Source organism: Adiantum capillus-veneris, chromosome 3 (assembly GCF_014529385.1).
Source record: "Adiantum capillus-veneris isolate H3 chromosome 3, ASM1452938v2, whole genome shotgun sequence".
NCBI classification, from domain to species: Eukaryota; Viridiplantae; Streptophyta; class Polypodiopsida; order Polypodiales; family Pteridaceae; genus Adiantum; species Adiantum capillus-veneris.
In genome coordinates, this window is record NC_140933.1 from 130,459,193 (window position 1) to 130,483,660 (window position 24,468).

The following is a 24,468-nucleotide window of genomic DNA, read 5'->3' on the forward strand; positions in this document are numbered from 1 at the left end:
GTAACCTGTAACCTGTAACCTGTAGTCTCATGGAACCTGTAATCCTGAATCTCGAAGCTTGAAGCTCGAAGCAGACGGTACTCGAAGAAGACCCTCAGTGGGGACGCCAAAAGAATGTGAGCGGGATGAAAACACACATAGCGCCTCTATAAAGACCCAACACACACTCTTGGAAGGATATACACATACACTATGGGGCACCACTCGGCTTACACAACACACCTGGCCGAGACAAGGACCACACCTCTGGAGTGAGAGGAGAGAGACTATCCACTTGCCCACTCCACACAGACACACACACACACACACCCAAAAAACTCAGCTCAAAAGAGGAGAATTTTTTATGTTTAGATACAATTGAGCTTGGGCCAACACCAATGGGGCAAATAGCTCACACAATATGGGTAAAAGATACCAGATACAATCACAAATTGGAGCAAAAGCTTCGCTCATAGGAGAAAATTACATAGCCAAAATAGCAAAAAAAGAGTGAGGAATTTAGCAAAATGGACAGCGCCATCGCGTCCGGAAAGGCCCAAAACCCCAGTCTACAATGTCAAAGTGCTCAAATCCGACATCGGATGAGCAGTTTACGGCCAAAACAGGCTCCAAAAACCCAAAAAACACACCTACGGCTGTTCCTCCTCTCTTCTCCACGTTTTTTCTATTCTTCTCTCAGTTTTCTCAGTTCCCACACTTAGATTTATTAGTTGGGCACCCTTGGCCATTTAGATGACCTCAAACGGACCCCGAACATGCCAAAAGCTGACCTCGCAGTGCATAGTTGTCACCTTTTTGCATCATCCACACACCTGGTACTCATTTCTTTTCAATAATGTGTCTTGCAACCACGTGAAGTGGCCCCAAAAATTGGTCCTAATGATGACCTTTCTGCATAACTCTCACAAGAAAACACCCACGTTGTGTCCGTCCTCATCCGCGTGCAAATATTGACCCCGTTCGCCCTCCTGACGCCACTAGATGCCATCTGACGCACCTGCTTACCTCATGTTTTCGTCCCGTGGATAGCTTCCTCGAGAGGTTTTATGCGCTATAAACTCCTCATTATTGTAGAAAAAACATACTGGTACTGGTGATAGTGAAAATCGATGCACTATGTACATGTTGTCCTACCTGTACACATGTGGGCCCCACGTAACCACCTGGCTCTGGAAAATGGGCAATTCTTTATTTGATGCACCATGCATGTATATGTACATATGCGCAATCCCTTGCTCCAAAAAACTCCTGACACCGCGAGGCATGTTGCTAACTGCCAGCCAGCCCGCTAATTGTGAGGAACAAAAGAGAGCCGATAACCTCAGCTTAATCTCATCACAAAAGATATTCTTTCAATAATTCTTCTCTTTAAATGATTCTTCAAACATGATCAACCAACTCTTCATATCAACCAGTAACACTTATCAAACAGTAACAATTTATCAAGCAATAACAATTTAATAAACAATGACAATCTATCAAACAATTCTTTCACTAATCTATGAAAACATATGCTCGTTTCTTATGATGGAATCACGTTTCTTGGATGGTTTAATGGACTCCATATGCTTATCTTCCCAAGTCAACATGAATAACAATGAAAAATTATAAATTTGTCTTACTGGATTACCGACATGTTTGATTACCTCTCATGTTTGAGGCTGGACGGCTTTGACTTCTTTCGCAACTAATACCTCCGCTTGAGCAACATTTGGAGTAGTTGATTCCTTCCTTTGCACCTTTCTTGGAGGTAGAGCAACATGAGCGTCCTTCGAGCTTTGAGTCACTCGCTTCGAGGCCATCGTATCGTGAAAGAGAAAGGAGAAAGTGAGAAAGAGAACTCAAGAACTTGAGAGGCAACACGATGATGGTAGAGAAAGAAGTTGGAGATAAGAATGGCTTGAGGGTAAGAGCTTGAGGGAGACATGGTAACTCCGACGTCAAGGAAAGAGAGATTCCGCTTCAGAGAGTGTGTGTTTGTGTTTCCGAAAGTACAAGAAGAGAGGTCTTCATATAGGCTCTCAAGGCCAGCTAAGAATAGAGGGATAAGTTTGCATACGTTCATGGCTCTTAATTTTTTTAATTTCTTTACTTTTTTTTACGGACATAGAATCCGATGCACGATTTCGGTTCTCCAATTTTAGAAGAAGCTTGGCTTCCAAGACAAGAACTCTAAACTTAATTCCTTCTCTCTTTCTTTCCGAAAAGTACTCCTCCTACTCCTTCTCTTCTAAAATTACTCCTCCTTTCCTAAAACTGCTCCCTCTTTCCTAAAAGGTAAACTCTTATCTTTAGTTACAGTCTTGAGGCTCAAGTTTCCCATCAACCTATTGTTTTCAAGTGAATAAAGACCATAAGTAATACTTCTAGAGTCCAATTTCCGATCCGATTGTTTCGTTCGAAAGCATTATGACTTAAGAAAATGTGAACCTTAACTTATATTTAAAAACTGAATAAAATACTTTTATTGAAAAATATTGGGTACATTACTTGTGGATAACACCATTTCAAGTTATGCCATAACTCTCAGCCAGAGCAAGATCCAAACACCAAACTTCATGTATCTAGAAGAATTGATGTAATTTCAGCTTTTCATATTGTGAATGATGGTTGCAACAAAATAAAAAATGAGGCAAGACATTGATACTCAATCATTTCAACTTTTCATAATGTGAATGATGGGAAAAAAAGTACATTGCAAGGCATTGTTACATAATCAATCTAATTTCGATGCATAAAACAAATACATTCTATTTATTTCTAGTCATCTCAAAATGATACAAAATATTTTGGCCTCTTGCCCTTATCTAAAGGACCCTCTTCCTCATGCCTTGATCTCTTTGAATGATGTGTTTTGTCATCACATCGTCCATGGTAAGCACGTTGAGGTCGAGCAATTGGATCTCCTCAGATGCCTCAATCTACAAGGCCTCTTTTATAAGTTAAATGATTGTTGTTTTTGTTTCAGTAGATCATGTTTTCCATATTGTGGAAACTGGCGTGGGTCTATGATTCCACAAGCTAGACCATACACAACATGTATGACTGTGTAGGCCATACATGCCAGACCCTACACCAAAAATTGAGATGACTGCTTACTTGTCTAGCAGCATCACCTTGTCTGCATTCCATCTGATGGCCGCGCCTCCTAGATATCTTAAGAGTGTCTTCAATACAAAAAGAGGGAATTCAGCCTTGTCCTTGGAGAAGCTGGAATGGAAGCAGAGCAAGTTTGGAGTGTTCAGATTCTCCAAGTACTGACCAAGGGAGGAATTCTTTCCAAGTCTCCTTTACCTCGTCCATGGGGATGAGGAATGAACTTATCATCATAGACTACAAGCTACAAGAAATAGAAGGCAAGTGTTGGTATATACACATGAAACTCTTATACAGGGAAGCAAAAAAATATTTACATAGTAGTATACCTTTTTTCTCGTCTTCTTTGAGTAATGCACCATTCCATAAGTCAAGTGTACTCCTGTTTGCAGAGGATGAGGAAGATCAATGTCATTGATGGAGAAATTCTCCCTATCTCTTTGATTCCAAGCCTTTCTTGTACCGCCCTGAACTCTGACTTTGTTGGAAGCGTCACGAACATGCGACTACATCCTTGTATATCATTGCTAGTGCCTTTGCTGGTTTGATAAACTCACCCGTTGTTACATGAGCATCCATGACAGAATACTTGTCATTGGCAGGGTTGATTATACTGTCATCCTCTTGTAGATTTTGAGCAACTATAGCAAGGCAGTAGTCCTCTCTCAAGTCAAACAGTTCCATGATGTCATTAAGCGTTACATAATGATAATCACCGATGGGGACGATAGGGAGCACATTTGTTGGCAAAGCTCCCTTTTGCAACTGAACACCTTTTAAAACATACAAATCACCATTGTGGTTGCACCAACTTGTCACTAGTGATTGAATGGTGATTGATCCCGCTACTGAAGCCCAATTCTATAGAAAACATGGTACAACTTGTCTTTGGGGGCCTCATTAGAGCAAGGTAGCTCCTCCTCTATCTCGATCTGAAAGGGATCCAATTGTGGAGAGAGGTAAGAAAACTTAGGTTGTTGGTTAGGGTAAAGGTAGGAAGGCACTGACTAACACTGGGGAGTAAAAAGGGAGGACTGATGGGCCTCCTATAAATAGACTCCTGAGGAACTCAACTAGGTCATTACTCTTAGACCGCGGGGGACTAGACCATGCAACTCTCCACCCAACCGTGCCATATATAGACTCCTAGCCCCTAAATATAGTGTGCATTGACCGCATGTCCGTCCTGGCCCTTGGCCCTGCCCTTGGCCTGACATTACTCCCCCCTTAGAGAAGCGTTTTCGTCCTTGAAAACACAAGTGGTAGTATCTTCGTAAGAACACTGATGTTTTCCTTATTGGCATCCTCTACACGGGCCAATTGTCCATATGACCGATACCTGGTGGAGTGAGGAGGTTCAATGAAACCAAGAGCAACATCTTGATTTTCAACATTGTTGTCCTTTTGCAACCACCCGTATCTAAATGGTAACTCATGATAACTCATGTGAGTATCTTGAAAAGTTCATAGGTATTGAAAGATAGAATAGGGAGTGTCCTCATGTCAGACTTCTGAAAATTTTGGAACACACAGAACCACATGTTCACCCCTAACAAAGGTTACATGCCAACATACTCTGTCAGCACACCTACTAAGTCCTTGACTTATGAAACTATCGGTATCCAACCCCACCACAACAGGTGTTCAAAGTTGAAAACCTAACCTAAGAAAATTCTAGAATAAGGAGAGAATCACCTATTCAATATGCATTGTGCTAACGTATGCTCTTAGCAGATCCTTTAGCACGGTTTACTAACGTATGCGCTTAGCATATCCTTTAGTACTAAATAGAATGCTTGTAAGTTGCCCATGGGATGAATAACAACAGTAAAAGTGAGGTACTTTCCCCAACCACTTACAGACAGTTTTCCACGACTGGCGACAAACTATGACTCAACCATTGAGTATCTAGCCATATACTCGATATGGAATGGAGACAACCAACTAGGTTGAAGGTAGATTGGAGGTTCCAGCAACCAATCACTAACATCCATACTCAACCATCACCTTGTATGGCAGGGTGTAAACTCATACGAAATCTACAAGAGAGATTGCACTAGAAGTGGAAAAGGGTGCAGAAAAAATAAAGTCCATGGATTTGCATGCCGCTCCAAATAAATTTGTGTTAAACACTAGGGCCCATAACACCTAGTGTGCATGCATTTAACACAAACATATCCAAACCGCAATTCCATGACGAGACTTTCCACGATACTTACGTAAAAAGCTTGCAACAAAGTTGGACCATAATAGAATGTGACAACCCGATCACACCTAGGAACCAACCATGAGACCTTCTCATGAACGTAGCAGACTGTGCAGCAAAAGTTGGACCATAATAGAATGTAACAACCCAGTCACACCTAGGAACCAACAATGAGACATTCTCATGAATGTAGCATACTTTGCTATATGTAGAAACGAACCTCCGTTAAGGTGGTTTCACAGCACTTGTAATCACAACAAGTCTGTACTTAGTACCCGACAATTTTTGGCCACTGAAATTGTTCCTGATACTGTGTGCGTCAATTGGTCTAATGAACGGATGCGACCAACACCTAGGGACTTCGTCGCGACACATCATTTCGAATTGGGTGCCAGTGTCAGTCCTAGAGACTCATATTCTCCACATGTGGAATATGTCTCAAGTAAGGATGCCAGGAAAAGTGACATCCATCAAGTATGAGTTGTACTTGTGTGTGGAGGTAACTACAAACACTTTGCGACGCGAGTGAGAGGGACCCGCATTATCATGCTCCACACTGGCTAAACCAAACTTCTTGAGTTCCTAGACCATGTTGTATCCCATGTGACAACATGTGCCAAATCGAACCCTACAAGTAGGTTCATAACAGCATAAGTCAAAAAGGTAGATTGGACACTTGGCCCAAAATACTTTGTGCCGACATGCCCTTGGCAAGGCGCTGTAACATTCAAGCGTACTTATACGTCTTGAAAGAAAAAAAAACAAGCAAAGCATACAAAAAATGGAATAACACCAAATTAATAGATGCGTACCTGGAGGTTTGAACGTAATGTTCACTTACCAGTATTCAAACGGAGAGGAGCACATCTCCTACCTGAAAAACAAACAACATTGCACTGGGAACCGTGGGTGTTGCCTTCGCAATCCAACCCCTTTGGTTAAAATCTACGTAGTCAAACCCCTTGGTAAGACCCTTTGTAGAAACTGCTCAACTAGCAGGTAACGGCAACCAACATAGTTAACCGTGTACATAATGATTGGAATCAACTTGAAAAGTTGGGGTTTGTCCGCTACCGCATGGTAGATTGCGGAATTCTTTCCTTGAAAGTCTAACTGAGAGAGATCAAACTGTGATCCTCAATGCAGATCAACTATGATCCTCAATCCCTATGGGGTGATGTAGCAGTCACCTGTCGGGTTGTACCCCAAAACAATATGTCCATAGACACTCCGTAGTGCTATAGAGAGAGCAGGAAATCCACACAAGTGAACTGCTTAGCTCTAGTGGACAGCCATGCTGTCTCAATTGATTGCTGCATCTATACTGCCTTGTAAAGATCAGCTGCTGTGAGTTGAAGATGTATCAAAAACTCAACTTGAGTGTCGCACTGAAAACATGTAGTGCAAAAATGACACTGTAAACATCCTGAATTACAAGACCCTTGCTTGTCCATTAACGTCGATGTATAGTTCCCTGGGTAGATCTGTTCACTCTTGAAAACAATCACCCAAAGAATGCCAATAGTTGGGTCTTACCCTTGGCCTGACAATGGATCTTAGCCTGTGTGGCTCATAGCCCTTGTGTAAATTAGTGTTCAATGGACGAACCGATGAAGACTAATTTGAGTAGCATCTTAGCCACGTGCTAGCTGAAAGTTAGAGCACCTTGGCTCAGGCTGACTCGCGAGCAAAACACGTATCAAAAGCTTCTTAGAAGATTTTCATTATTTCCTTAAAGAGAGAACGAGAGAGAAGAAGAGCATGCTGGGCTGCGGAACTTTCCTTGAATGACTATGATGTGTATAGTTGATTGCCATGCTCGTGTGCATCTTATGCCTAACGTGCAGCATATCCTAGAAGCATGCAACAAGTTTCTGCTATGACTCTCTCATTGAGAGAGGTAACAGAAAAACACAACCACATCTTGATCTACCTACCTTGTAGGGTCGTGTTTGTATGAAAATGACTTAGCATTGGCACTTTGCCTGTGAAATAAGTCCTAGATTTAGGTTCCTTTTAGTGCTGTTGGGTGTTGATAGCAACCAACCATCAGGTTCAACAATCCATCACTTAGTCTGTCCTTGACAGAGTTGCGAGTGTGATAGCGGAAGCGTAATGCATAAAGTGGTGGAATCCATGCCACCTGCTTAGCATGCCTTGCATGCAAAAACGTAAGCCGTTGGCTATGATAACGGTCTCAAGCGTGAGAACCAAAATCATAAGTGCCGTGCACAGAATAAACGGGTACGGATTCTGTGAGATGACATTCCCTATTTTGCCAGTTCCCCAAACTTGTGTGCCAAAGCCCTTGATTCCAAATCAATGGCAGTATCTCGGCACAAGGGAGAAGCCGTGCCAAATCACTTTGATTTGCACAATGAAAGTAATTGCCAAGTAAAGTGTAAACATGGAAAAAAAAACAGGAAAAAATTAAACTTGGCTAACCTGGTAGTTGTTGCTGCAACCAGTTGTCATGAAATTTTGTAGGAGAAAACTTGCTCACAGATGGCTCATAGCCATATGTGGCTGTCGGATAGATGTCTCATAGCCATATCTGATGTCTCATAGATGGTTGATAGCCATATTTGCTGTGCAAGTGGGAGTTGGCGTGTACACAACTTCGCTCTCTTGCGCCATATATGCCCGTCGGGCATGAAATGAAATAACTTGCAAGCATATTGCCAAATCCTTCCCAATTTTGTATACTCCTAGCATAGACCAAATGTGGGGAAGCTCAATGCAAGATGCAGAAATTGAAGCCTTGCTTCATATAACTATGTCTGGCCTCGTTGCCAACAAATGCTATTGACGACATATGCCATAGCAAAGAGAATCAACCTTGTCGATCATGTACAAAAAATTGACCTTGTCAAGCAATTTCAATTGTAAGTGGTTAGCTCTGGGCTAGCATCTTTGTCGGCTTCTGAAAGCAGTGACAAGAGGTCGGTCATGCCGAGCTCTGTGCACCCTTCATGAAGCCGAGCCACAGGGTGTGCCGATCTCCTTGAGATTCCATGGGCATCAAAAGTGAACTGCTGATGATCCGTGCAGCAGATCAGGGCTCCAAGTACTCAAGCCATGCTTGAGCCATGTTGGCATGTGAAACATTGATTCGATGCCAACAAAATGGTAATGCTTAAAACAACTGTCACAAGCCGTGCTTGTGCTGGGAGTGTCTAAATTGCACTCATATATGTTGCAGGTAAAGTATATGAGGCTTGTCATGCTTGTTCTAACCACAGAAGCACCTTGTGCTTGGCATGTGTGTAAAAATAGTTGTTACCAGCCTTGCTTGTGGATGCGAGGCCAAAACACTTACTCGTTTAGAGCATGCAAAAATTACACAGCATGTCTGAAAAACTTTGGCAAACAAAAACCAAATCTATGCATACCTTGCCTTTGAAGGTCAAAGAGCCACATCAGTCGTCGTCGCACTTGCTTGCTTGGTTGGTTGCATGCAACCATAATCACCTAACCTCGCTTTTGTGTTGATGGGTAGCCCTTTCGATTGCCATGGCGACAAGCCCCAGGAGTTTGTTGCCTCGACTGTAAAGAATGCCCGTCGTATAGATGGTGTGTGCTTTCCTGAGCAAAATGCCGAGGGTGGAATGCCGAGGTCGAATACAATTGTCTCAGATATATGCAAAAAATTCTGTGTGAAAAACGACCCATACAGCCTTGCCCATGCCGTGTCTTAGTCGCAGCCTTGGCCGATTTCGAAAAGGAGACAGTGTCCTGGCCCTGGTTGGTGTGGAGGGGCCCCTGAGGTGGCCCGTGGGCACCCTAGAGCGCCCACCAATGTAAAAAGAAAGTAAAAAGAAAACTTTTTTGGGCGATGGCAGCAACTGCCGCCTGCGCAGGCCAAAAAGCTTGCATGGGGACGTGCTACAGGTGCTGACTGGACAAGAGACTGTGTCGACATCGCTTCCTTGGCCCAAGGCGATTCTCTAGAGACCATGCATGGACGATTTGATTCAGGTCGCCGACACACCCTCGTCCATGCTAGGGTTGTTGCCCACGGTTCTCTGTGGCGAGAAATCTCACCATGCCCGGTTGAAGATGAGAGAGAGAAAAGCCAAAGAGACATGCCTTCCTTTGCTTTCCCTCTCTTCCATGGCCTTCTTGCAGCACGACCTTGCCATGCATCCATGAAAGGACTCTGCCATGGTGCTCCTTCTTCACCGAAAGGAGGGCGAGCTTCCATGAACCGCAAAGAGAGAGAGAGAGAGATCGAGAGAGAGAGAGATTCCGGGAGAGAGGGATAGAGAGAGAGAGAGTACATGCCTTGAAAAGAGAACCATGCCATCTTTCTCCGCCATGGCTCCACCTTCCTTCCTCCTCTCCACCTTGCTCTGATACCAATGTTAGACCGCGGGGGACTGGACCATGCAACTCTCCACCCAACTGTGCCATATATAGACTCCTAGCCCCTAAATATAGCGCCCCTTGACCGCATGTCCGTCCTGGACCTTGGCCCTTCCCTTGGCCTGACAATTATAGCCACCCTTATGATTGCATTAGTAATGGTACAATAAATGCAGCACAAAGACCGAGGCAAGCTCAACCATCCCTATGATACGTGTCCTAGTTGGGTGAGTACCATAGCTATATAAAGCACTTTGATTTCACACTCCACAACTTGATCACATCCACACAACGCACGTATGGAGGATAAGAAGAGAGGAAAGGTGAAGCTTTTCCAAAAGATGATGGTGGAAATGAAGGAGGTTGAGAAAACGCTAGCTGAGGCAAAATCTCTTTGAAAGGAGTTGAAGAAGAAAAACAAAGGAAAGGGTTGCAACAATTCGGAAGTGTTAATTGAGCCAACGTCAGTTAACAGAAGCTGCTAAAGACCAAGACGTATGGATGCACATCGAAGATCAAAGTGAAGAAGCAGTAAAAGTTGGAGTTACACATTTATCACATGTTTTCTCAAAATGGTCACGTATTGTAAATTCCCGATTTGTTTCAAGACATTGTAATATTTTAATGTGTTACAGGCTCAATAAGAGTTTCAAGATGTAAATCATAGGTCACTTAGTGTACCTGGGTTGCAGATACAATAAGTGTGGAGCCTCAAAGGTCTTGGGCGCCGGACATTACACATTTTAGACCTTGGCTTAGGTATAAAAGCCAACTTTGTAAAGATTTTATTAAGTTTTAGGATAATAGAAACGCAGCATGAGCTAACGACGCTCACTCCTCTCCTTCTCGCGCTTCCTACTCCCTCCCCGGTTGTCACATTGCAGTCGTGTTTGTTGCATTGCAACCGCAGGTAAGAGCTCTACATATTGACGTAAGCAGCTCACAGTATTTCATAGCTTTTGGCATAGCCGACTCGTGGCCTAATTTCATTATAACTAGGAATTTACACTTTCAAATAAAAACTAAGCATACGCGAGGTATTGGGGCATCATTGCTAAGCATTTAGATGCATTCTGGGTCAAAAATGACTAGGTCAAAAATGACTAGGTCAAAAATCCACTGCTGTTAATAATCGCGATTTTGGAACTTGACCTAAAGTGGGGTTTGAGACCATAAGCATGTGTGCTTAGGTCTTATAAATATGTCATAGAATTTTCGTTACATTTGGATGTCATTTGATGCTGTAACGGATGTGATTTGATTGCCGATTGAGCGATTAGCTTTTGGTGATTTCAGTCACTTGAGTGTAGCTTGAGTTAGATGCGAGTTGTTAGTTGTTTTCCCAGAGATTGACAACCTCTTGTAGACTCTATGCACTAGTCGAGTCAGCTTCGTCCCATGGATTGAAAATTAATCGTGGTTCTCGCCAATACTGCAATAAGATAGGATGGTGAGGTTAGACATGCGTCCCACATTTGGCGCCGCTTTCGGGGACAAATAGACCTAAAGTAGAGAAAACATGAGCATTTTGTGTAGTTGTCCATTAACTTCCTCTAGGTTCACCTAGAGTAAAAACTTTCTTTCTAAAACCGCATAGCTTAAGAGTGTCTTCTTTTGCTATGTAGAGGTAGTTTGGAAGTAACCGTACTTGCTGAGTGCCTTTAGAATTGTAGGATTGTAGATTTATCTTAGAATTTGGAGAATGATTGAAAGGCGAGACAAGTCTTAAGATCAATGCTCAAGAAACCATAAAAAACAAGAAAACAAGTGTTTGTGGACACTTTGCACAACCCCATTGCATGAGAATCTAGGAGTAGGGTAAGTAGGATCCGAGGTGGATTTAAGAACATTGCTCTCTCTAAAAGAATCATTGTGAGTTGTTATTGGAAGTTGCAGAATTTTAGGTCTACGGCTAGAAATAACACGGAAAGACTCCAAACCACTCAATCAGACCGGAGAGTAAGCTTAAAGTTGTATAAAACAGTGGGTAAGCTCAAGGACACTTTGAGGTAAAATTTTCAAGAGTTGGTCAAAACTCAGATTATTTACTTTTTCTTAACATTTTATGCCAAATTAAGTTTTGACTTGATTTATAGGGTCAAAATAGATCATAAAAAGACTGTCCAGTGAAAAGGTTCAAAAAAGTGTCAGTTTTGGGCATAAAGTTAATAATCGAACTTAAAATTGTATGAAACAGTGGGTAAGCTCAAGGACACTTTGAGGTAAAATTTTCAAGAGTTGGTCAAAACTCAGATTATTTACTTTTTCTTAACATTTTATGCCAAATTAAGTTTTGACTTGATTTATAGGGTCAAAATAGATCATAAAAAGACTGTCCAGTGAAAAGGTTCAAAAAAGTGTCAGTTTTGGGCATAAAGTTAATAATCAAGATTATTAACTTTCAGCTCAGATTTGACCAAGGTTCATACCATTGACTCCTTGCATGTATACAAACGACTTTTGTAAAGGCCCAAAAGATTTGGATCACCAAACTAACAAAAAATTGGGTAAAAACTAAAGTTTGTACTGACTTTTGAAACTTGAGTGTAAAATTAGGAAAAAAAATTTCCAAACTTAATGAAATTTGATTCATAGGCTTATATTGATGTGATAAACATGTGTACATGATCACTTGACCAAAAAGATGTAAAAAGTTGCCAGTTTGTAAATAATCGTGATTATTTACATCTGCCCCATTTTTCAACTTTTTTGACCAAGTCAGCATACCACTAGTTTTACCATGTTGTAATAAGCCCACAAACCAAATTTGGTAAGATTTGGATCATTGGATTGAAAATTGTGAGCAATTTTGCAAAGTCAGTCTGCGGACAGAAAACTGATGACCATTTGATCAAAAGTTGTCCAAACTTGATGAAACTTGGCTAGAGATCTTAACTTGAGGTGCTTAACAGATCTGTGTCAAGATTGGAAGAAAAACTTGCAAAAAATTAGCAGAAGTAAATAATCAAGATTATTTACGTCTGCTCTAAAAATTGACAATGTTGCATATTTGGGCATACCACAAGGTCAAGCACATCAAGTAGACCTCACAAATCCATTTTGGTGAAATTTGGATCACAAAAGTGAGACTTAAGCCAGATTCTTGTAATTAGAGTCTGCGGACATGAAAGAGTTGATAAACTTGATGAATCTTGTCCAAATTAAGTTTTAACTTGACTTAGAGACTCAAAATAGATCATAAAAAGCCTATCTAGGGAAAAAGTTGAAAAAATTGTTCATTTTAGGTCAAAAGTTAATAATCGTGATTATTAACTTTTGGCCCAAACCTAATGAAGGTTGATACGAGAGACTCTATGCATGATTGCAAACATTTTTTGTGAAGGCTCATAGAGTTTGGAACACAAAACAGGCTAAAAACATGGTAAAAACTGAAATCTGTACTGAATGTCGAGAACTTGAGTGTGACTTGGTAAATCTTGCTCAAATTCAGTGAAACTTGACTCATAGGCTTATATTGATGTGTTAAACAAGTGTACATGCTCAGTTGACCAAAATTATACAAAAAAATTACCAAAAGTAAATAATCGCGATTATTTACTTTCGAGGGGAAAAAAATTATTTAAAAAAAAATTCTATAGTAATAATTCGATTATTTACTTTTGCTCCAGAATTGAGAAATTTTGCCCAACCGAATATAGCATAGGGTCAAGCACATCAAGTAGACCTCACAAATCCATTTTGGTGAAATTTGGATCACAAAATTGAGACTTAAGCTAGATTCTTAGAATTAGAGTCTGTGGACACTAAACAGTTGATAACTTGGACAAATTATGATCAAACTCAACCAAACTTGTCAAGAGACCACAACAAGGTAATTACTTGGCAAAACAAGCGTAAAAGGTGTAGAAACTGAGAAAAGTAAATAATCGAGATTATTTACTTTTGAGCCCCAGAAACAAGATTTTGGACTTTTGAGCTTGTACAGTGCTAGAAAAACATAATACAAGGCCACTGGTCAATTTTGGGTTCCATTGGATCCAAATTGGTACTTGTTAACTGAGTTTCAAGTTGCAGATTTAGCTCTTTGCAAAGATAGAATTTGGAAATCTCATTTGCTGACTTACTTAGCTCAGATTGAAGAACCAGGTTGCAGGCAAAGAATTGGGAGCTTGACAAGAGCTAAATTCAAATCAAATGGAAAAAATGGATAACAATCTAATCTGCAGGTTAGGTTATTCAAGGCCTAGATTTTCATCATTTCAAAGGCTGCAATCAATTCTAATACTTTCGAGCTAGAGTTAATCAACTCTTGTGAGTCTAAGAGAAATCAATTTCCAGAAGTACTTTGGCAAAAGCAGTCTTATCAAACCCGAGCAGGAAATGTTTTTGCTAATCAATAGCAAAATTTTCTAGAAGATAATTTTTATAGAACCAATCGTCATGGACTCATCTCGAGCTGAGAGTTCAAGTACAGTAGCAAGCTAGTAGCAGTGGTAACACAGGTACAAGTGCAACAGAGCAGATTTAATAGCTTTAATATGGCTACAACATGGAGATAAAGCCTTATATGCAGATTCAAAAGGCCATAGATATCTAATGAGCAGCAAAATCAACACAGGAGCCAAGATCTTATTGATCAGAGTAAAGCCAGATTTAGAGAACTCTCAGATGTTCACAGACTTCAGTGGAACCAGGTATTGCAAGCTCAAACATGAAGTGCAAATAGAAGTTCAGATAGTCAACCCAAGTGTTTATCCAAAAATCTGCACAAGCCAGTAAAACATGCAGCTAGTGCATATGCAATCAGGGTCATTGTACATGGACTACAGTGGTCAGATCTATAATTGAGAACCAGAAATGAAGATCCAACAGATCAACCAATTGAAGCTAGTCTAATTGGAGAACCGTGCCAAAGACGATACAAATGTCAGGATGGAGCATTCTACAACTTGATGCTTAGTGTTTTAAAAGAAGATGTTGACAACTTGGCAAACATAGAAGCAGAAACTTCTCAACTAGAGCTTGACATGACATAACTAAATGAAATACCACCAGTCATGGCATATATGTCCAGATTGTGGACGAAAAGGTGGACATTTTTCTGAAGATTTTCCAAGAACCCCAGACAACAAGGACACATCAACCACCAACCACGGTAAAGAGAAAATTGGAAATACAAATTTTGATGTAAGTGCATTTAACTCGTCACTTTTAATGCAATCAGATGATTTTGCATTACCTTTGGAAGCCCCAGTAAAAGCACTGCAAGTTCAAAATCAGCATAAAGATGCACAAGCACCTGGAAAGCTTAAAATTGATTCTTTGAACAACAAATTCTTGCATGAATTTGGTCAAGGTGTCCACATATCACATAATTTTGAAAAGATTGTTAGGTTTGTAAATGATTCTGCATCCACTTCCACAAGTGTGCAATCATTCATGAGTCTAAGGGAGACATCAAACATAATGATGCTAGCTTTGTATGGTACACATAATTCATATGCACACTATGTAGAACAAAAAGGGAAACTGTACAAAAAAGATCAACTTGTGTTTGAACGGCCCACTTACCAGCTCATAGAAGTGTGTCCAGTGATAGATCAGAAAGGATGGTTCATTTCAGAGGAAATAATATATTATAGCCCATCATCTCTAGAGCTGAAGGATATTACCCGAGTAAACCCAGAAATTTGCTCAAAGCCAAATTCTCCTCCATTAGAAATCAAGCTTCGATGTTGTGACCAAACGAGCATATACTTTGACCAAAATAGTCATAGATATAGACGAGAGTCTAGCATTTATGATGCCTTGGGTCCTGAAACCATAGAATCTCATATCATAGGCGACCCATGGGATAGACAATATCAAGGCAAAGATAATGCTATATATCTACAGCTTGACTTGGGGAATAATTTGTCATGTTTCACGGAGATACATAGGAAACTATGCAGAAGGTTTACAGGTCAACAGTGCTACCCAAAGTATAACTTTACAATCCCAAAAGGTGAGACTCAACCAGAGCCAAACAATTTCGAGCTCTCACAATGAAGCAGGCTATAGTGATCACCCTAGGAAGGAGGGAGCTGAAAATTCATTAAGCTCAACTCTAGTACCAGAAAATGCTACACCAGTTAGAAGCCCAAGAACTTCTAGCCAACAGACCTCTTCAAGGCAGAAACCATTGAAAGATCATATGGTTGTTGGAAGTTTTCCATTGACCCAAAAACCATCAAAATCTGCAAAAAAAATCTTCCATGAAGATCATCATGGACAAAAGTTTTAGTTGATCTCCACGAGTCAAAGTCAAAAGCCAAAAAATCCCATAGTGTTCAAACAGCTGCATAAGATCAAGCTCGCATATGCATATCGAGATGCAAATGGAAATGACTCTCAGCATGTTCATAACCTTGTACAAGCCCCTATAGATGCTAAACCTGAAGTAAAGGACTATGTGAAGATGATGCAAAGCCTCAAGCTACCAGAATAGGTGACAAAAAAATCAAGATCAACGAAAGCTAGAGTCCAAAAAAGGCTACACAAAGGTCACCACCAAAATCTCCTATGAAGAAACAGATTTTGCTAGACAGTACAATGGACCTTTTAAGGTCAAAGGTTACTCAAATGCAAGAGGACAAACTCAACAATTGCAAAAAAGTGGAGTATCACAGTCATATGAGTTGATATCAATAGAAGCAGGTAATCAAAGCAAAGCCAATGTAGAAAAATTTCAACCCACGGACATTGCCACCAAAAAAGCACTCAATACAAAAAGAAATTCTGAGAAGATGAAGTGCAACATTAAGTTGGTGAAAACGAAGAAAAGCTGTCAGGAGAAGTAAAGCTAGATTTTCAACTAGACAAAAATCTCATGTCTTTTCACACTTGGAAAAGATGTGGAAAACCACAGTTGGAAGATGCTCCTGAATTTGTGAACATATTAAGAAACAAACGAGCACAATCATCTCCACCACCATTGAAGTAAGTTCACAAATCATCACAACTCAATTCCACGTGATCACAGAAAAAGGTATACCAGAAGACATCATAATGGGAATGCCAATGGCCGAGAAAATGTTAGAGATACATAATTCAAACATGATGAAGTCATCACAGACAACAAACAATGAAGACCAAGATTGGTCACCCACACACGACAGCACAAGGTTCTCAAGCATAGTTAAAATGGAGACTTATATCAAAGCAGATCTTATTGAAGATGATTTATCTCCATCAATCAGAACTTCAAAACAGCTTAAATAAAATCAGGCATTATCAAGTGCACAGAGCAAAGAGAAACCACGGAAGCTATTGATAAGAGAATGCCATCAAAGCCAGAAGTTAAGAAGAACAAGTTTGCAAAAAACCAAGAAGCAATAAGAAGTCTAAGGATCTAGACATTGCTAACTGAATCAGCTTCTATAAGTCAGATTGGAAAACAAAGTCTCAAGATACTCTCCATAGAGACACAATCAGATCAAGATGAGACCATGGAAAAATCAAAACAAATACAAAGATCTTCAATAGAACCAACAATGAGAATAGCTATAGTTCTCAGCAGTACAAAAGGAGCAAGTGTTAGATGCAATGCTCTACTGGATAAAGAAGAAAAATACAATATGGTTGCAGAGAACATCCAAAGGATCCTCCAGATCACTCCATGCAAACATGATAGCAAAACAATGCGAGGTTTGCAAAAAAGTAAAAAATAAATGGTTGCTACCCTTATCATCCAACATCATGAAGAGCAGGTGAAGTTTCAGGTGAAGCCTTCAAAGGAAATGCTTGTAGATGTCATCCTTGGACACCGGTGGTTAGTCCAATTCACAAGGACTAAAAAGAAGATAAAATGCTAATACTTTCTTCTCCAAGAGGTAGCCAGCAACAATTACACGTACCATTAATGCTAGATTTAGAGTTGCAGGAGTCACTAGAATCAAAGACAAATCATGCAGACAAAGGTAAAGCTAAAGTGGAACCTCCACCAATTAGCAAAGAAGGTGTGAAAGCATATGCCTCTACATCAAAGAACCCTCATGGATCATCTTCTTCAAGCAAGTTAGGCTTTCAAAACTTCAAGTCAATTGTTGACCCAACTGAAACCTCAATGGACACACTCGGAAAAGCAAAGGTATATCAGCCAAAGTACTCAAGAAAGCAAAGAAGAGTCAAGCAAGTGTTCATTCCAAGTAGTTTAGTCAAAGTCAATGATCCGATTTGGGTTAAAGACGAGAAATCAACACAAAAAGACAACACATGGGATGGATAGCATCACATTGGAGCTTAAAGGAACATGAGTACTATGGAGGTAACAAACAGATATGGGTGCCAAAACCACAGGTTAGGGCATATGAAGTAACTTCAAATCCCTCCCAAGAAAGTAGGCCCACAAGTGTTTTGTAACTATTTATGAACCATGTGATGAACTTTGAATTGGGTTTTTCATGTGCAAATTCCCATTCACATATTTTGAATTCCAAATGTGTGTGTTGGGAGATATAAGATGAAGTTGGTGATTGGGTGCTGATGGTGCTGATGGATTGTTTTGCAAAATATTTTCTTTCAACGTTACTCATAGGTTACAAACTTAAAGGGATTCATGTGAAGCATTCAGATAGATGGGATAAGATTTCTCATGGTATACATAACTCTAAGCCCACCCATGATTGCATCCTCGAGTTTAGAATTGTATTGCTTTGCAAGGTGCAATGCATGTTCTAGGATCTCTATCTAACACTATGGACATTGGCAAGCCATGGTACTTGAAGATATGTGATATGAAGAGGGTTGCCATTTGATTGGATTTGATAGTCTTTTGATAGGTATAAAATGAGCTTGTTTGCTCAACTTGTCTACTATCATCCATATTCCCGTATTCCCATGGATAGACTTAGGTAATCCAGAGATAAAATCCATGGATATGCTTTCCCATGGTGAATAAGGATTGGCAAAGGTTGAAGCAATACAAGTTGCTTTACTCTATCAAACTTTGTCTTTTAGCATACCACACATTTAGAAACATACTCTTGTATGTTTGCTTTCCTGGCAAGCCAATAGAAATATGTTTTTATTCCTTTTAAGGTAGACTGCATCCCTCTATGCCCCGCATAAGGAGGAGCATGAGATTCATACATTACTTTCTCACGTAGTGAGTTAGTAACACGTAGTCTATTTCCATAGAGAAGATAACCATCTTGTAAGGTAAATGGCTCCTCTTTCTTCCCTTGTGCAAGGGCTGAAATCACATCTCTAAAATCGGGATCAATAGCGTACTCATCTATCATAGAAGATAGATCATTGTGAGTTTTTATGGAAATCGCTATCAAAACGTAGGCGGTCTTGCCAGGAAGGCACCGGGCCTCTTGCTGTGAGAGTTTGTGAGGAACCTCAAGGGTTATGAGAAAGAGCTAAGATGTAGATAACATATCTTCTAGAGCTAAAGAAGAAATGTATCCAAAGAAGCCGCTCACTTTTTCTTACAAACACATACGTGATGGAGAGAACTCGTGAAAGATAGTCAGAACAAAACAAAAAAGAAAACATCGAGATTACGATCATATCATATCATGGGTAGGATAAAAGGGTTAATGGATGAGTTAATGATATTTAATCTTTGTTGTCCAAATAAGCTGCGGATTGGTCTTTGGAACTGTAGCTTTGTGCTTACTATAATGTATATGTTTTATCTAGCGATTGGGATTAGTTGTGAGTACAAATCCTCTTGATTCATAATAAAATAACCACATTCACATCAAAAGACAAGTCATAGTCAATAATAGGTAGTATGATGGGATCTAGTGAGAGAAGTATTTCGTTGAGCCTTTCAGGACCAAATAGAAACACTATGCGTTGCTGAAAGTGAATCTTTCGACTAATCCAAATGTTGACCCTAATAGATTGCACTGAATGGGATTGAAAGAAATTACCTCTATGTGGATTATGGTTATTCATCAATGATATACTTAGTATGTTCAAAGATAAAGGTGTGAAAGAAGTCAAAGGAGAAGAAGAAGAGAGTTTCTCTCCCAAGCCCTATTGTTACCCTTAGGCAATAAGGATACTGCGGGGAGAGAAGTACCTGTAGCAAGGAGATTCTAGAGTTTGTGGAACATAATGAGAACCTTAAGAGAGAGAGATGCTTGTGGAGGATGAAGATATGGTTACTAACCTTGTGCACATAATTGTTTCCCGCAAGAAGGTTGTACCCACTACATTGACAAGGTTGCTGCTTGAATACCTTCCAATGAAAAAATTAGGACACAACAAGAGAGATCAAAGGAGGAGTAAGATAGAATTAGAGATATATCTAAGTGTGGTGGTGGTATTAAAGATAGATAATGAGAGATAGAGATAGAGTTAGAGACAAGTATTGGACTAGATATGCAAATGAAAGTAAAACTAGCAACATATATCTTACATGAGAACAATCGCCACCACCTTAATGGAGAGAGAAGATGAGGCAAGACTTCAGCCTTTCTTCAAGAGAAAGTGTGGCACTAAGATGAGTGTGTCACTATGGAATTGAGCTATTCTCACTCACTCATAACGTGCCCCCAATGAAGAGAAGGTTGCCCTTTTTATAGGTGAGGGAGCCATGTTTTACATAATCACTTGATTAGGCTAAAGAGTTAGCCCAAATCAAATGTTCTTTGGATATTTATTAAAATGGGCTATATTAGGACTCAAAATATCATGAAATTCAACATTTTTGGTCGTTTAGGCTCCATGTGGGTGCATGATGTATATGGGCCCCACCTAAGCATCTTCTGTGTGGCTCCAGCAGGGGGTCCCAACTTGTATGTCTTGTCCTTCAAGGCATCTTTGAGGTGTCACTTTCACATGATTATGTCTTTTATCCTCCAAATATCTTATTTTATGAAAAAAGACCAAGATTACCTCTTTTCACTTGATTCACTTGTTTACCATCTCTTCTTGCAGTGTAGTTGTGAGAGGGTTTTTCACTGGTTTCCTTGTAACTTTTGACCTGTAACTCGGATTGACATGCTTCAAAAGGAAATATTGGCCTACTAAAAGAGCTTGACTTGGTTTTGGCCTTTTCTCCACACCCTTAGGTCAGAATTTTCAAATTGGGATGGTCCAAGAAGCTTTGGATCTTCCTTTTCATAATGTCTTCTAGTAGGCCCTTCGCTCTTGTATGTATCCAAGAAGGTATACATTATTGAAGGGTTATATTATTAGATAAATGTGAAAAGAAGAAAATAATTTATATATAGTAGGGTATAGCTGAGATATTAGAATAAATATACAAATGATTTTCCCCCATACAAAAAGAGGCCCAATCATTGATACTTGCTTGCAGTACTTTCTAATAGTAATGTACATTTATATTACTTCAAAGGTAAATACTAAGGTATGGTAGAAAGCTTTTATTTATGCATATGAGTATTATATGAAGTATACTTATGCGTCAAAAAGTCACAAGATAAATCGTTTAATGCATGTTCCCACTATATACGTGCCACAACACGATATCCACCCCCTCTAAACCTGCACATCCTCCGGTATGTGCCATATTGTCTCTTTGTAAGATCAGCCCTCTTGTACATCTTCCTTGATTTCTTCTTCACTGGATGATTCCAGAGCTTCATGTTCACTTTGATCTTCACCTGTGTTTTTCTCTTCTTCCTCATCAAAATCTTCTAGATCATTGTCTCCTCTTCTCTTAAACATTTTGATCGTTTTTCCTACAGTGGGAATCTTTACTTCTGTACCATCTAGTTTAGACAAGTTGTAAGTAGCATTTTCATGCACATGCTTTACAACATACAGTCCAAACCATCTTTTTGAGAACTTACGCATGACTATGTGCTGGTTATCAAGGCTACTATCATACACTAAAACCCAGTCACCTTTGTCAATTGATTTGCTTCTGAGTCGATGTCGCTTATCAAAGTAGTCCTTGTTTTTCAACCTTGCATTTTTGAGTCATTCTTTTGTAGCTTCAATGTCTCTAGGTCTTCTCTCTAGCTGCCTTATACGCAGTGCAAGGAGATCTTCCCTGCTAAGTACATTAGCTCCGCAGGCATGTAGCCAGTGACTGAGCTATGGTTATAAGATCAGCCCATAAAGCATATTGTAACAGTTTTGGCCACTCACCAACTCTTCCTTCACAAGACTTGGCCAAAGCTTTGATGATAGGAGGATGCCCTCTTTCACTCTTTCCATTGCCTTCAGGGTTGTAAGTTGTGGTAAGAGAAAGCTTGATCCCTAATCTAGAAAAGAACTCCCTTGCTTCTTCGGCATCCAGTTCACCTCGATCTACTCTTCAAGATCCTTTCCTCCAAGACTTTCTTTAAATCTGTAGCAACCTCAATATCAGATTGTAGTTTATAAGTTGGGCCTTTTGTCTTACCTTTTGCTGGCTCTTTCTTCTTTCCTATTGTAGACTCCTCCATGAGTACTTCAAGTGGAGATGCTCCTTGTGTTGAGGGTGTTTGGGAAGGCATTGAGTCGCTTCTTTTCCCACTTTTGGAAGCTTTTTTTGATGGTCCTTCATCATCATTCTCACGTCTACGCTTCTCTTCTACAATCGCCTCATTTTGTTGGCATTTTGTAATGTAGGCATGCACTGACAATGAGTCCACTGGATCATTCCCACTACAAGAGGTTATGTACTCTTGTGACGCTCTTAGCGACGGAAATACACTGGGTTTTTATAACCCCCGGCGTCGCTATAAGCGTCGCTAAAAGCGTCGCTACGAGAGCGTCGCTATATGCGTCGTTATAAGCGTCGCTATAGGCGTCGCTATGATCGTCGCTATATAGCGACGCTCATAGCGACGCCTATAGCGACGCTTATAACGACGCTCTCACAGAAGAGTATAGCGACGCATATAGCGACGCTACAGAGCCATAAATAGCGACGCATATAGCGACGCCTGAGAGAATATTTTTTTGGTGGCAGGGCATTGAATGCCTGCCACCCATCAACCATATTGTACTTGATTCACTTTTTAAAAAAAGTGCAAAGGTAAATAATAGACCCAAAATAGTCACCCACAAGACGCATTGTTTGCAAAATTGACAATTGTACACATCATAGACAAACTGAATTGATTGGCAAATGTAATAATGACAATTGTACAACATCATAGGCATAAAGAATTGATTGGCAAAAGGAATTGCGGTGACAAATGTAATAATATACATGGTTCAAAAAGACGTATAAAATCCGTCTCATGATACATAAGCTATGAGAAACCCTAAACTAATGCTATCTAGATACGGCTAAACTGACGTCGTCTAATCAGACGTCTCATCGCGTCCAAGCGGCGTATCTGTCGGATTCTGCAAAAAAAGACAATAAGACAGTTTTCAGTAAGTATAAACATATAACGACATTTATAAAACAATACAAAAAATAAAAAAGAGTAAACCCTAATACTAACCATGCCGCTGCGAGAACTGAGAATGTCCATCAGGGCGTTTAAGCCCTTCCTGCCTGCGTACTCGCGCTCGTACGGTGTGGGATCACGTCCTGTCATCGACCACTGTCAAAACATACAAAGATTTCATTATGTTAGAACTAAAAAACTCATAAACCCTAAACTATCGAACATGCATAAAGAGCAATGTGAAAAGACTTACAAAATCGGCCTCAAATGATGCCCATCCACCGCTCCCCAAGTGGTGCGAGCTCCCTGCCTCTACTCGCGCTCTGGCTGCATCCTTTTGTTGCTTCCACTTGTCGGGATTCTCGCGCGCTGCTTTCTTCGCATTCTTCCAATCTTCTTTGGCCAGCCAATCTGGCCTATTCCACCCATTCTTGATTGCTTTTTGCACTTCGGAACGCTTGTGTTTGCAGTATTCGCGCATTCGAATCTTCATCAGGTCTTCATTGAAGCGCTGATCCCGTGTTGGAACGGGAAACTCATCATGAAGTATGCTGATGACTCTGTTTTTTAAATCACTTGGTACTTCACTCCATTTGTTTAGTATATAGTGTCTAAACAGCTGAGAGCAAAGACCACGCATGCGCGAGATCACCTTCTTGCCGTCATCATCCATGATGATGCCGCCGCTGATGTCGACGGAGTAAGGCAAGCCCTCTGGCCGGTGATGCGTGAACCTGGGTGTCCCGGCAGGGGTCTCTAGCGGCGTGTCGATGGGGGTACGGACGTCAGGTGTCTCCACCGGCGTCTGGGCCCCGAAGCGAGGAGTGTCGAGTGGGGTGGCTCCTGGCGGAGTAGGTAGAGGTGTGTAGCTTCTAGGAACAGTCAGCCGTGCAAAACCTGGCGTAGACGGCGATGCTGTGGCTGGTGTGGGGGCGGGCAAAGAAGGGGAGGGTAAAGAGCCTCGTCGAACACGAGGCGGTGTGGAGGCATCGGTGGCGGAATCCCCACAACAACCGCCACCGCCACCACTAGAGCGCCGGTGTCTAGAAGAGTGTGACGCTCGTCTCGTCGACGCCGAAGCTTCGGAGCGCGCCGAATGCTCCGAAAGAGAGGGAGATGCGGATGGTGTAGGAACGCGCGATGATGCGCCAGAGCGATGACGCTCCACGTACCACTGTCTCTGCTGCGGTGACAAAGAGGAAAGAAACTCCTCATCATCCATACCTGCATTAAACACACGAATATTTAAACTTAATATTGAATGAATAGAGTAGACAATGACGCAAAGACCATTAAATACAATGACGTAATGACGCATATAAATACAATGACGCAATGAATCGAGTGGTAGAAGAGGCAAGTCGAAAACTCAGAATTTTCAATCAAAAGATGTGAGCGCGAGTAGAAAAGAGCGTTACACACCATGGAAGCTACTTAGAGAGCTAGAGCTTTTACAGCACGGAGCAAAATTGTTCAAATACAATATTT

The 24,468-nt window shown here is 40.7% G+C and overlaps 1 pseudogene; it reads right to left on the reverse strand.

The window, feature by feature from the left end:
- Window positions 1-8,773: 8,773 nt before the first annotated feature.
- LOC147461719 (uncharacterized) lies at window positions 8,774-9,468 on the reverse strand (annotated as a pseudogene).
- Window positions 9,469-24,468: the final 15,000 nt, after the last annotated feature.